Here is an 11,317-nt window from a genome sequence, read left to right on the forward strand (position 1 = left end):
GAAAAGAATGATTTATATATTTCTGAAAAATCAGGTAAGAAGTCAGAAGGTGATAAAACGCAATGCAAACAATAAAAATAATTATAAAAATCGTGGTAAAATGTTTTAAATGTATTTAAAAATATCAAGAATCCGCGCAATGGTATTACTGCGTTTCCAGAGCCTCATTCAGAACTTATGCCAAATGAAACAGGCATCTTTAATTGCATCGAATCATGATTAATTAGCGGCATTATTGCCTGGTCCAATAGATGCAATAATTTTTGATAATGTTTCACTATAAAAATGTCTGATATTATTGGTTTAAGGCAACTAAGTTTATGATATTAATATACATACGTCTGTTCGAAATCAAACATGATATAAAATATATTGCAGACTCACTTTACTCAGAAACTATGATGCACATAACTATTTTAATATTCAGTTGATTTTTGAGAATTGTAAATTTCTCACTTTGACAGGATTTTCACTATAGGGAATAAAATATAAGTTTTACAAGCAGTCTTTCTTATAAACTAGTGGTGGAAGATTCCCCTAGTTACCTGGTACATACATATAGTGTACTATTTCTCATACGTTGGTGTGAAGATATACTTATTTAGGTACGATACTAAAATTTCGTAGTAATGAGTAGAATAAGTCAATCTTTTAATTGTGGATGATACTGAAGAATTTTCTGAGAACTTTATAAGTAAAACCATCAACTGCATTTACAATAATATTCATGTCTCAACGAGCCTTTTTCTGATTAGTATACTTTGTATTAGGAGCAGTCTTGTAAAAGTTGATAGAAATCAAGCCAAGGAAAACGACTCTGACAAAATGAGCATGGACCACAGAAAATGTTAGCATGGGAAGTCATTTATGCATAAATCATGTTAGTCGATGACATTACAACAACGAAAACCCGTTTTGTTTACTTAATTCGAGAGTGGTGATTATAACATCATGTCGAAAGAAGAGCAAATAAGAGAGTTGTCTTTTCAAATCTTATAAAAGGGTCTGGTACTGTTCAAACTAGACAGTTTTTGTAGATTCAAGTTGCATCAAGACGGAGATATTACTATACCGAATAAATGCCTGATTTACTAGCTAGTATTGATTCCTCAAGCAAAATGCTTTCCCATCAAACATCGTTGCCAAGCGTTGTGTCAAGAACGGAAAAACGACAGGCAACGCCAGGCTTTTCAAAGTTTCAACAGACAGACAGACAAAAGAATCAAGACAGGAAATTTTCTAATTTAACAGTTTCTCTCCACTCGAAAGAAAATATGCCTGAGATAAATTCAAGTCGATTCCCTTCAACATCAAGAAGCGCTTCGGTTAGTCAACAGTCTAACTGTTTGAAGGCATCACCTCCTAACCATTCATTCGGAAACAATAGAATCAACAAAAATGCGAATCAGAATTGCATTGGACGACCGGCGACACCAATGGAGTATGTACGACGAATTCCACATCGAACAAAACTCACCCCACTTCGAGAATTTGAGGAAATTACGGAAACTGAATTTTTATCGCAAAACTTTTGCAAAAATAAAAGAATATCCAATAAATGTTTACTACCTATTTTGTCGACAATGCCATGCAGGCGCCCGCCAACACCTATACCAACTGGCAGTCATAGAAGAAACCGTTTACTAAAACTTCCATCTTTAACTGAAAGCGAAGACGAGTTGTCTGAAACTCAGTTCGATATCAATAATAAATCAAGATTTTCAAATGCTGGAGTTTCATTAATTCCCATGGTATTATGCAGATGAAAATTTCATGAAACATTTTTTTAAATTTATTGAGCGTATAAATGTTATTTATTTGATGATATGGTTGTCTTAAAATTTAAATGTAGTTGCGTAGTAACTTAGAACGTAGCCAGCTTTCAAGTGCGTTGAAATATATAAATTTCATTGTTTTGTTATTTCAAAATTTAAAATTTTTATTTTTCATCTTTTGTTACTTGCGTAGCTGACGACGACAGTTATTGCCTACAACTAGAAAAATATAATTATTTATATATTTTTTTACAACTTTTATTTTTTTCTGTTTTAAAAATTAAATAAAAGAACATGAAAAACAGAGAATGTCTTCATGTAAATTTTTTGAGTAGATAATATCAGAAATCCAAAATGCTTTAAGTGAAACATTAAGGAATCGCCGATTTGTTTACTGAACACAATGCAAATGCTTATACAAGTATGATAAACACAATCTAAAAATTCCTTCATGGGAAAGAACATAGATATCTCTTCTTGGTAAATATCTCAAATTCGGGTTATTCTAAGTAGCCGTTTATGAAAGGAAAAGGTACTTTTACTGATAGACGCATTGCTTAGCGTCGTGGCTATAGGCAATGATAATTCAGAATATCACAACTCAATGAATAGTATTCAAACACTGTTTCATGATTGATCAGGATAAAAATTAAAAATAGGCTATCTCATGTTTGAGATTTCAGCTATGTCTTTCAAAACAGTGCAATCCTGACCTTTATACGGATTACAGGACTTTCCACCGTCGCTGGTGGTTCGTGCTGGTCGGTTACTGCTTCCTCTACCATAAAATAACGGTCACCTTTTCCCACACATTAGGCTTACATTGATTAGTAACCATTGTTTAGCAAATGAATAAGCCGTCGTATCGGATATTTCCTCCTTGATTATGAATATGAATCTGTATATCTATTTCACGTAAATTCAGGGGATTTTTTCGACGTAAATTTACAGTTTATTTTCAATTTGATTTCGGTAATTCTGACTGTAGGATAGAATCTGTAGAATGATGCGAAAAAATTTCACCAATTTTGTAATAAAGACGGATTCAATAACAAATCCAGATTCATACATTTAAGAATACATGCCCTGAAATTTCAATACTGAGTCAAGTTATAAAAAATTGTCGAATTAATATGCCCACGGCCCTGTCCACTGGTCATTTTTAGACTTTGCGATCGGCCAATTATAGCGATTATAAGCCAATTATAGCGATTGACCCCATGATGATGAACAAACTTTGTCTCAAAAAAGTCTCTATTAGATAAAGTTCAAATATTTGTTTTTAAAACAGACAATCCTTTTATAGAGAGACAAGTGTGTGAGCAAGTTGACCGTCCCATTATAGCCAGTCATCGTTATCTTTGAAAAGTAGATTTTTGTACTCGTCCGCTAATCACACGAAACCGCTGGACGCTGGCTTTCTCATACCGACCGTCAAATGCTGTCAAATACCTCTTAATTAAATATGTTAAAAGAAAATTCTGCATGTTATATTGGCTAAACCGAAACAATATGAAATAATATGACTTTTCCATGTCACCAGTCTCAAATCGTATCAAAACAAATCGAATTTATTTTTTTTAAATTGCAATATCTTTCACTGAACGCTAATTATCCTATTTTTTGAATAAAACTTCAGGGTCATTGACATAATTATGTCGAATAAGCGGAGTCTTTTTTGAATAAATGCACAGAAGAAATAACCGGGAATTACAATGATGATCGCTTTGGAAATGTATTTAGTAAGAAGACCACTACGTCTTTAGCATTTTTTTGTAATAATAAATTTACAAAAAATGCTAAAGGCGTTGTCGTCTGTCAACCTTCAAAGTTGGGCAATAATGGGTACAAAGAACATATTTTAATCACTCACAAAATTCAACATGTGATTTTTACTGGAAGGTCTTTTCATGTCTAACCCTTTAAAACAAGGTTAAACAAAATGATCAAATTTACTTTCTGGTTGTAGTGAAATATTTGCTTAGCTGAAACTTATGTTTTATCAGCAAATAGCTGATCTTAACGAACAAGGAGGTTCCAGTAATCTGTTCCCATTATTACGTCAAACGAACACGTTGTTACCAACAAATACAAAGCTTTAAAAAATTGTAATTAAGTTTACTTGAATTAATATGTGTTTGAACAATAGGTAGTTTTTTCAAATCGTTTGCTAAATTGGATCACGCATTGCAAACAGGCACAATTCGAAATCATGAATAATATAAAATTTCTGATTCTTCACCACAACCAGATTTTCAACTAACTTGTTCTCAAAATTCACATAACTTTTACTGACAATTTTGAAAAGTGTATTTACATTCTACTAAAAATTAGGCATTTAACTGACAATAGAGCAGATAATAAAATAAATGAAATTAAACATTTTCATGTTCGCGCCCTTATATGCTCCCACACATAGTAAAAATTTATTTAGGAAATATCACAAATTCGTTGAATTTGAATCATTTTAAATTAAATTTCCATTTGAGTGTATTCGAGTGAGTGTGAACGTTTTTGTGGCACGGGGTTTAGATTGAGTTATTTTAACAATAATAGAATACGGAATCCACTGCTAGGATCCGAATATACCACAAAATAACAGAATGTTTTTTGACTTTTTAACAGTGTATCTGTAACTGTCAAACAGGGTTCTCTTTTGTGGGCATTCAAAAATGAAAGTCATGATTTACACCCATCTTAAACAGGTTAATTTTGTTTAGGCCCGACACTGATCTTCTCCATGACCGACCAAGCCCATCGCAGGCGATAGTTATGGTTCGTATCTTCCCTCTGTATTATTTTGTCCAGATGCTTCTGAGATTTTTTGTGTGTAATTGTATGTGTATTAGCAATTGAAAAAAATTATATTACAATTTTTGAGTGGACTTTTACAGCTGACACTACAGTTACTGAGTATTTAATAATTGACTGATGTTACATAGTTATAATAGTTGTAAATATATTATTCCACAATGCTTATTTACAAATTGATATTTCCAGTAAGTCAGTGCATTGCACACATTGCACGATTGGCACTAAGTTTGTATGGATAGGGCTAAGTAATTACAGTAAATTAAACAGAATAACTTGTGAGGTGTTGCAATATTTAATTAGCAGACCAATGATAAACTTTCTTTATTTGATTGACGTCAAAGAATGCTCTATTTAAATAACACTTCTGCAATCTTCAAAGAATGGTTCACTGATAGTGCGTCATTGAGTTTAAAGAATTTATGAGACTAACAAAGTAATGGGACAGACGATGATGTATACTATCCTATAATACAAGCGACACTACCCATTCACACCTTAGAAAATTTAAAAAGTTCTATTTACCCCACGACAGTCCAAATACCAGCGCGGTTGATAACCCCTGAGCTATGCTTATACGTATATTATTATAATGCAATAATTCTACTTCATCTTTTAATGTCCCTACTATTCTATAGTAATATGTATTCTTGCTATAGCATTCTTGCATAATACTATATGGATCTACCAACGCAAAAGTATAAAGCAGAAGTTGACTGTAGAAATTAAATTTTTGGTAAGAATAAACTTCGCATAATATATACATTTCTGTTAGTTTTGAGCATAACTCCTGAAACAAATACAATCATCAGTTTACAACAATTATAAGATTACGGAGGCCAAAACAAAGTAGCATTGGTGCAATCTCGGTACGGAATCGTAGTCTTCTCGACTTCGACTGACATGGTGTAGCAACGAGCGCGAACGCGAACGCAGAACCGTCATAATTTGCACAATTTTATTTTTGAGGACGTCATCACACAAACACAACGAAAGGAATCCCGTATGGCCCACAGACATTTCAGAAATATATAAATGTAATAGATTTCTGTGACAACAACAATCTTTGATCCCTGAAAATTCCAAAGCAATTGATCCAGTAATTAAGGAGAAAAACGATTTTTTTAACAAAAAGAAAAATAATTCTAACAACAACAACATCATAATACGAAAACAATCTATGAGTCCACTTCGTGTCCAATTATAGCCAATAATTACGCCGCGATTTAATTATACATTGAAAATATACTTGTGTTGTCAATTCCAATATTGAGAAAAAAAATATTCAAGATAATTTGCTATGCAAATCCATAATTTTTGCGGTCTTTCTTTTTTTGCTAAACTTAATTCTATCTCACATTTTGTTGACTGTCATTCATTGGTTGATTTTCACTGGCAATTAGGTACTATCCAGTTTGTATTGTCAATCACGACTTACAAAATGCCAAAAACTTGAATCCAAGCCCGCTACTGCACCAGTTTAACTCCAGAGAAAGTTTGTCGCTAGATGGCACTGTTAGTTGGATTTCAGATCACGCACAACACATGCAATTTTCAATAAAATAGATGAATACACGAAATCATTTACACTTTCATCTTTACTGTGGCTAAACAATAAGACTTATAAACATGATGATTAGGTGTTTCACTACCAAACATCTGAAAAGAGCGTTTTTATTGTAACAATTTTGGTACAAGCTTTCTTTGATTGAAAAGTTAAAAATTCGAAACATACGTCAATACCTTAATGAATACCCATAAAATAAAAGTAAAGTTAGATCAAAAAATTGCAGGAATCAAATTAAAAAACCAGGAACCTAATTTATGTGTAATAGAGTTATCACTAATTTAAAACTACATATCGAATTCAGCGATGAAATCGAAGAAGAGTTTATTTTCTTGAATCTTCTGTGGAAACTACGAACTGCCGCTATTGTTTGAAACTGTTCTCTAAATGTAAGTCATTGAATGTGCACAGACATGTCTTTGCAGCGAAAAGTTGCCACCAATTAAAAAAGAAATTTTCTCAGTATGTGTGAAAATAGTGAATATTTTCAAATGACAATCTCTATTTATATTATTTTCAAATCTATTGTTTCCTTGTATCACAAAGTTATGAATTGTTTCGATTGCAGTGTAGTAAATTAACGCTAGTTTCAAGTAATATTGCAAGTGTGAGTGCGAAAAAAATTATCGGCGTAGGACAGACTTTAAAAAATTTGGGGTCCGTCAGCCTGGTATTTTAAACGGCCATGAAAAAGTGGGAAAACAACTGAGACTTAGATAAACAAATATATTAAAATTGAAATAATATTTTTTGAAGCTTTTTTCTGGTTTTGCACTCAATGTTATATGATATGGTATAACATACAACAATACAACACGACGACGTAGAATATAGACACGATAAATAAAGGTAAGATTTAAAAAAAATGTCAAAACATTCGTTCAATCATACTTTTGCCACTTGTGAAATCGAGTACCATTTAACGAATAGATTGCCAAACATGAAAATTTAAACGAGACGACTTATTAACACCACTGAAACAATGATAACTCTTGGTAAATATTTCCATTAGTCAAGCAACCTGATACAACTATACAGATGAAACAATTTCACGCTCGCTTCATTTGTATTTACAGACGTGTAAGAGTCATTTTCATATTTTATTTTTTAAAGGAGTTTTCTGCTTAGCAACAACAAACAATCAAAGTAATGAAATGAGTCAAATAAAAGCAATTGGCAAGAAACACAAAAGCTATATATGAAAAAATCAAAGTTTTCAGGCTTAAAGATGGGTTATCACCTATACAATTTTATAGCAAATTTGATTTTATATAATTTATTAAGATTTTTGGCGTTTACCGTTTGCATAAAATGGACTTCTTTTGCGAGACTCGAATTTTTAAAAGTCGACCCTGCCGAAATCGAACGCTAATTAGTATGTCCCGTTGATGACGTAGTGGTGAGAACTCGTCGTCGAAACTTTGCATTAGGGGAAAGCAATTATAGCATTCTGTGTACTCATTTTGAACCGTGTGCTAGTTCTATTGGGCGGTGCATTTGGAGGAAGCTTTTGTGATTTAAATCATTACCAATATCTTCAAATAATATTATTGCATTATGAGAAATTACAGTAAACTCTACTAATCGAGCTCAAGACGTACTCGAGTTCTGTGCCGGACCTTTTGCTGAAATATATTTTCTAATGAAAAAGCGCATACCAGGCCAGTTTTTTGTCTCAAATGATCTAAATTTAATAATTGATGTGTGTTTACTCTATTTATCTGATCCTATAACTAGTCTTTTTGTTATATTTTCGGTATATATAGACTATCTGACTATATCGGTATATGCGCAAACATTACCGTAACGTAGGGAATGTGTAATTGGTGGTTACAGCAGATTTCACAGCGATGAATCTGTCTCGAAGCAGGAAACAAAGAGAAAACTATGGATAAAATTTTCGCAAGTAACCTTTCCTGATGTCTCTCGTTTCAGCCTTAAAATTATGTTGGAATCCATGCAAACTCCTACCCACAGACTAAACAACAATACCTCACGCAGTTATTCAAATCAGTTTTTATTTATTTTTAACATTTTATTACAAGTTTTCATCATATGTAATACATTCATGACAATAAATGTGTTGTCACGAATATCCTTTAGTTGATCGATATCAGCTGGATTGTGCTGTTAATAGCAGTGTGCACGGGAAAACAAAGTATACAAATTAAATTGATAGAACTGACATAAAAAAAGATTAGGATAATATCACCAGACGGTTTAGTAAGGTTCAACATACAACAGTGTTTTGTTGCATAATAATGTGAAATGAATACAAATTCATATTCATACAAAAGTGTGACGTGGTATCATCATGCATTGACTAAATATTTTATCAAACAGTCGATAAACGAAATAAAGTGGTGAATACTTACTCTAGGATCAGTTCTTCAAAGCCTTCTGACGGGTGGTCAGTACCGGTACGATCATTACATAAAACGCCGTGGCTTGATCTCCTCACATTCAGAAGTTCTTATGCCTTAGTATTCATGTTTAACAATACATTATTGTTTCAGTCTTTAATAAACTACGCGATGAGAAACTAGATTCAAACGCCAAAAACAGAGGTTGAACACCTTACTCGCCAATGGCGAGGGAGCTAATTTCTGGAATGAGTTCTCACTACTACGTCATCAAAGGCCGTTTCCGAACCTGGGTCGATTTTCGTTAAAGCGGTTTTTTAAAAATTCATAAGTAGAAAACTAAGTCCACTTTATGCAAGCGGTAAATGTTAAAAATCTTAAAAAAATATATAGAATCAAATTTTCCATAAAAATGTTCGCGTGATAACCCACATTTAAGGTTTTTGTAACAGGATTGTTTTTGAAAATTATTGAGATATCGTATCGTATACGTTATTGCTTAACGTTAGATTTATTGTACTATTTCATAATGCAATGTTAGAACTTAAATATATCTTCTATTATTTTAATATGCAAACATCAATATCAATTTCACATTATTTTTCTGTTTTTTTAGATATTGTCGTTAACTAATGAATTTTACCATTTTCCGTTATAGGTTTAGTTCTTTTAATTTCCCCCAAAATTTTACGTTTTAGTTCTAAGTTTTAGGTGAATTAAAATAAAAAACTAAAGATGTGAAAGTCAATTAGTGCAGCCGTTAGTCAATCACAATAATTTTCTCCTTCAAATTTTGCATTCGTTGTGACCGGGTTTAAATACCGTAAATAACTTATTAATGGGATAGGAAACATAATCTAAATTGATTAGATTACAGGGGTTCTCAACCTGGGGTTCGCGAACCCTCGGGGGTTCACGAGAAGATTTTCAGGGGTACTTGGATGACAGTCGAGTTTTCGTGTGTTACATTTTTTTAATATCCTCCATCCAAGTTCTGCTCCAAAAGTAACTAAAAGAGGAAAATAAGTGCCAATTGAAACTCAGCGTACATTTTCTTCGATCTTGCGTTGTTGTGATTGTGACGCCAAAAACTCATTCTTATGTAATAAAATGAAGCACAATCCATTCCTACCACGCAGTGCAAAACAAATTTATGATTTAACAAATCAGTAATTTCATTTATCTAATTCCAAAGATAATACCAAGAAAATGTATTTCTGCCAATATTTTAGCTAATTTATATTAAATTGTTTTACACTTAATGTACATACATAACTAATTTATATTTACCCAACGTTGTGAATACTGTGTGCATTTTAGTTTTAGTTTTAATCAGTATTGAAACAAACCATTGGGTTTATACCAGAACCATTCTCGTGACTATATCGCAACTTTGCAATCTTTGTTCATCTTTTGAGGTTTAGAGTTTTGACCTTGGTTGAATGATGACAGTGAAGGTCAATCTTTATTTTTGCTTCCTAATTTACTAAACTAGCAACACAAATTTACTCTCCTAACTGACCACAAAGCCGGGTTAAATAGGATTTGCCCCAAATTACGAAGACGAAAACGAGTTTTTAATAGCCCCATAAACAAACAGACAAACAGGTGCGTTTTGTACTATAGGCGGTGAGCGCATATGAGAAATTTTTACATTAAGCGATTGGACATGATTAAAAAATACCTAATGTATTTGATAGGAGTTGAAGGGCGAATATCAAACTATGGCCAAAAACACGATTTTTATTGTGTACATGCTAAACCTTTGTTTTTCTGGCGTTTTTCAGTTTACAGCCTTTCAGTTTTTCTGCCTTTTAAACTCATCATTTTATCAGATTTTTGAAAATGTTTCGATAATTTCAATATTTATTGTATGAGATTGTAATATGATTTAGTAGGGGTATTTTATATTACCCATCAAAATCACTTTAAAATACAAATACATTAGTTATTTTTTTCATACTCACCAAATCAATCAAGGTAAAAAGTTCCCATATGCGGCTGCCGCAGGTAATACAAGAAGAAAATTGACCCCAAATCCATAAATCAAATTCTTCTCGGGGTTACTTTAAAATCCCCAAGCTATACATCCAATTGATTTGAACGATTCGGCAATAATTTGCTGTGATTCTAAAAAGCACTCTTACCAAATCGTTTTGAATTTGGTTTTCCGCAAACAAAGAACACCCAGTAGCCAGTGGAGGAAAAATTACTCGCTTAGGTGTATACCTTGTTATTGGACACGAAGTTGACCCATTAATCGGTTTGGTATCATGTTGTTGTGGTCAGTTTATATATATACATTTTTTCTTGCTATTGTTGTTGTTAAGAAATCGCTTTTTTCTATAACTACTGCACCCAATTTCTTTAAAATTTTCAGTGCTGGTTAAAATTGTTTTTGTCAGTAGAAAGCTATTACTTTTATTTATTTCAAAAATTTCTGTGGGCTTCATGAGATTCGCTTTTCACCACGAATTTTTGTGTGATGGCGCCATCGAAATAACAAATTGCGTATTTTGTGGCGGTTCCGCTTTTGCATTCGTTGCGTTCAGGTGATCCGTCGGGAAGTGTAGGTACCGGTATTGTAAAAGATTGCGCACCCGTATCCCGTACTACTTCGTTTTGGCCTTGTCCATATATTCGAGCTCTGCTATCTTGTTTGTTTATGTGTATATCATAACTAGACGGAAGAAGCGACGTATTGTTTAGGAGTTTCTGTTATAAGTGTGGTAGGTCACGCTTGAACAAAACAATTCAATGTTTAATCAAAATTAGATGACTGAGTTTGTATACTATAAATA

This window comes from Styela clava, chromosome 5 (genome assembly GCF_964204865.1).
Source record: "Styela clava chromosome 5, kaStyClav1.hap1.2, whole genome shotgun sequence".
NCBI classification, from domain to species: domain Eukaryota; kingdom Metazoa; phylum Chordata; class Ascidiacea; order Stolidobranchia; family Styelidae; genus Styela; species Styela clava.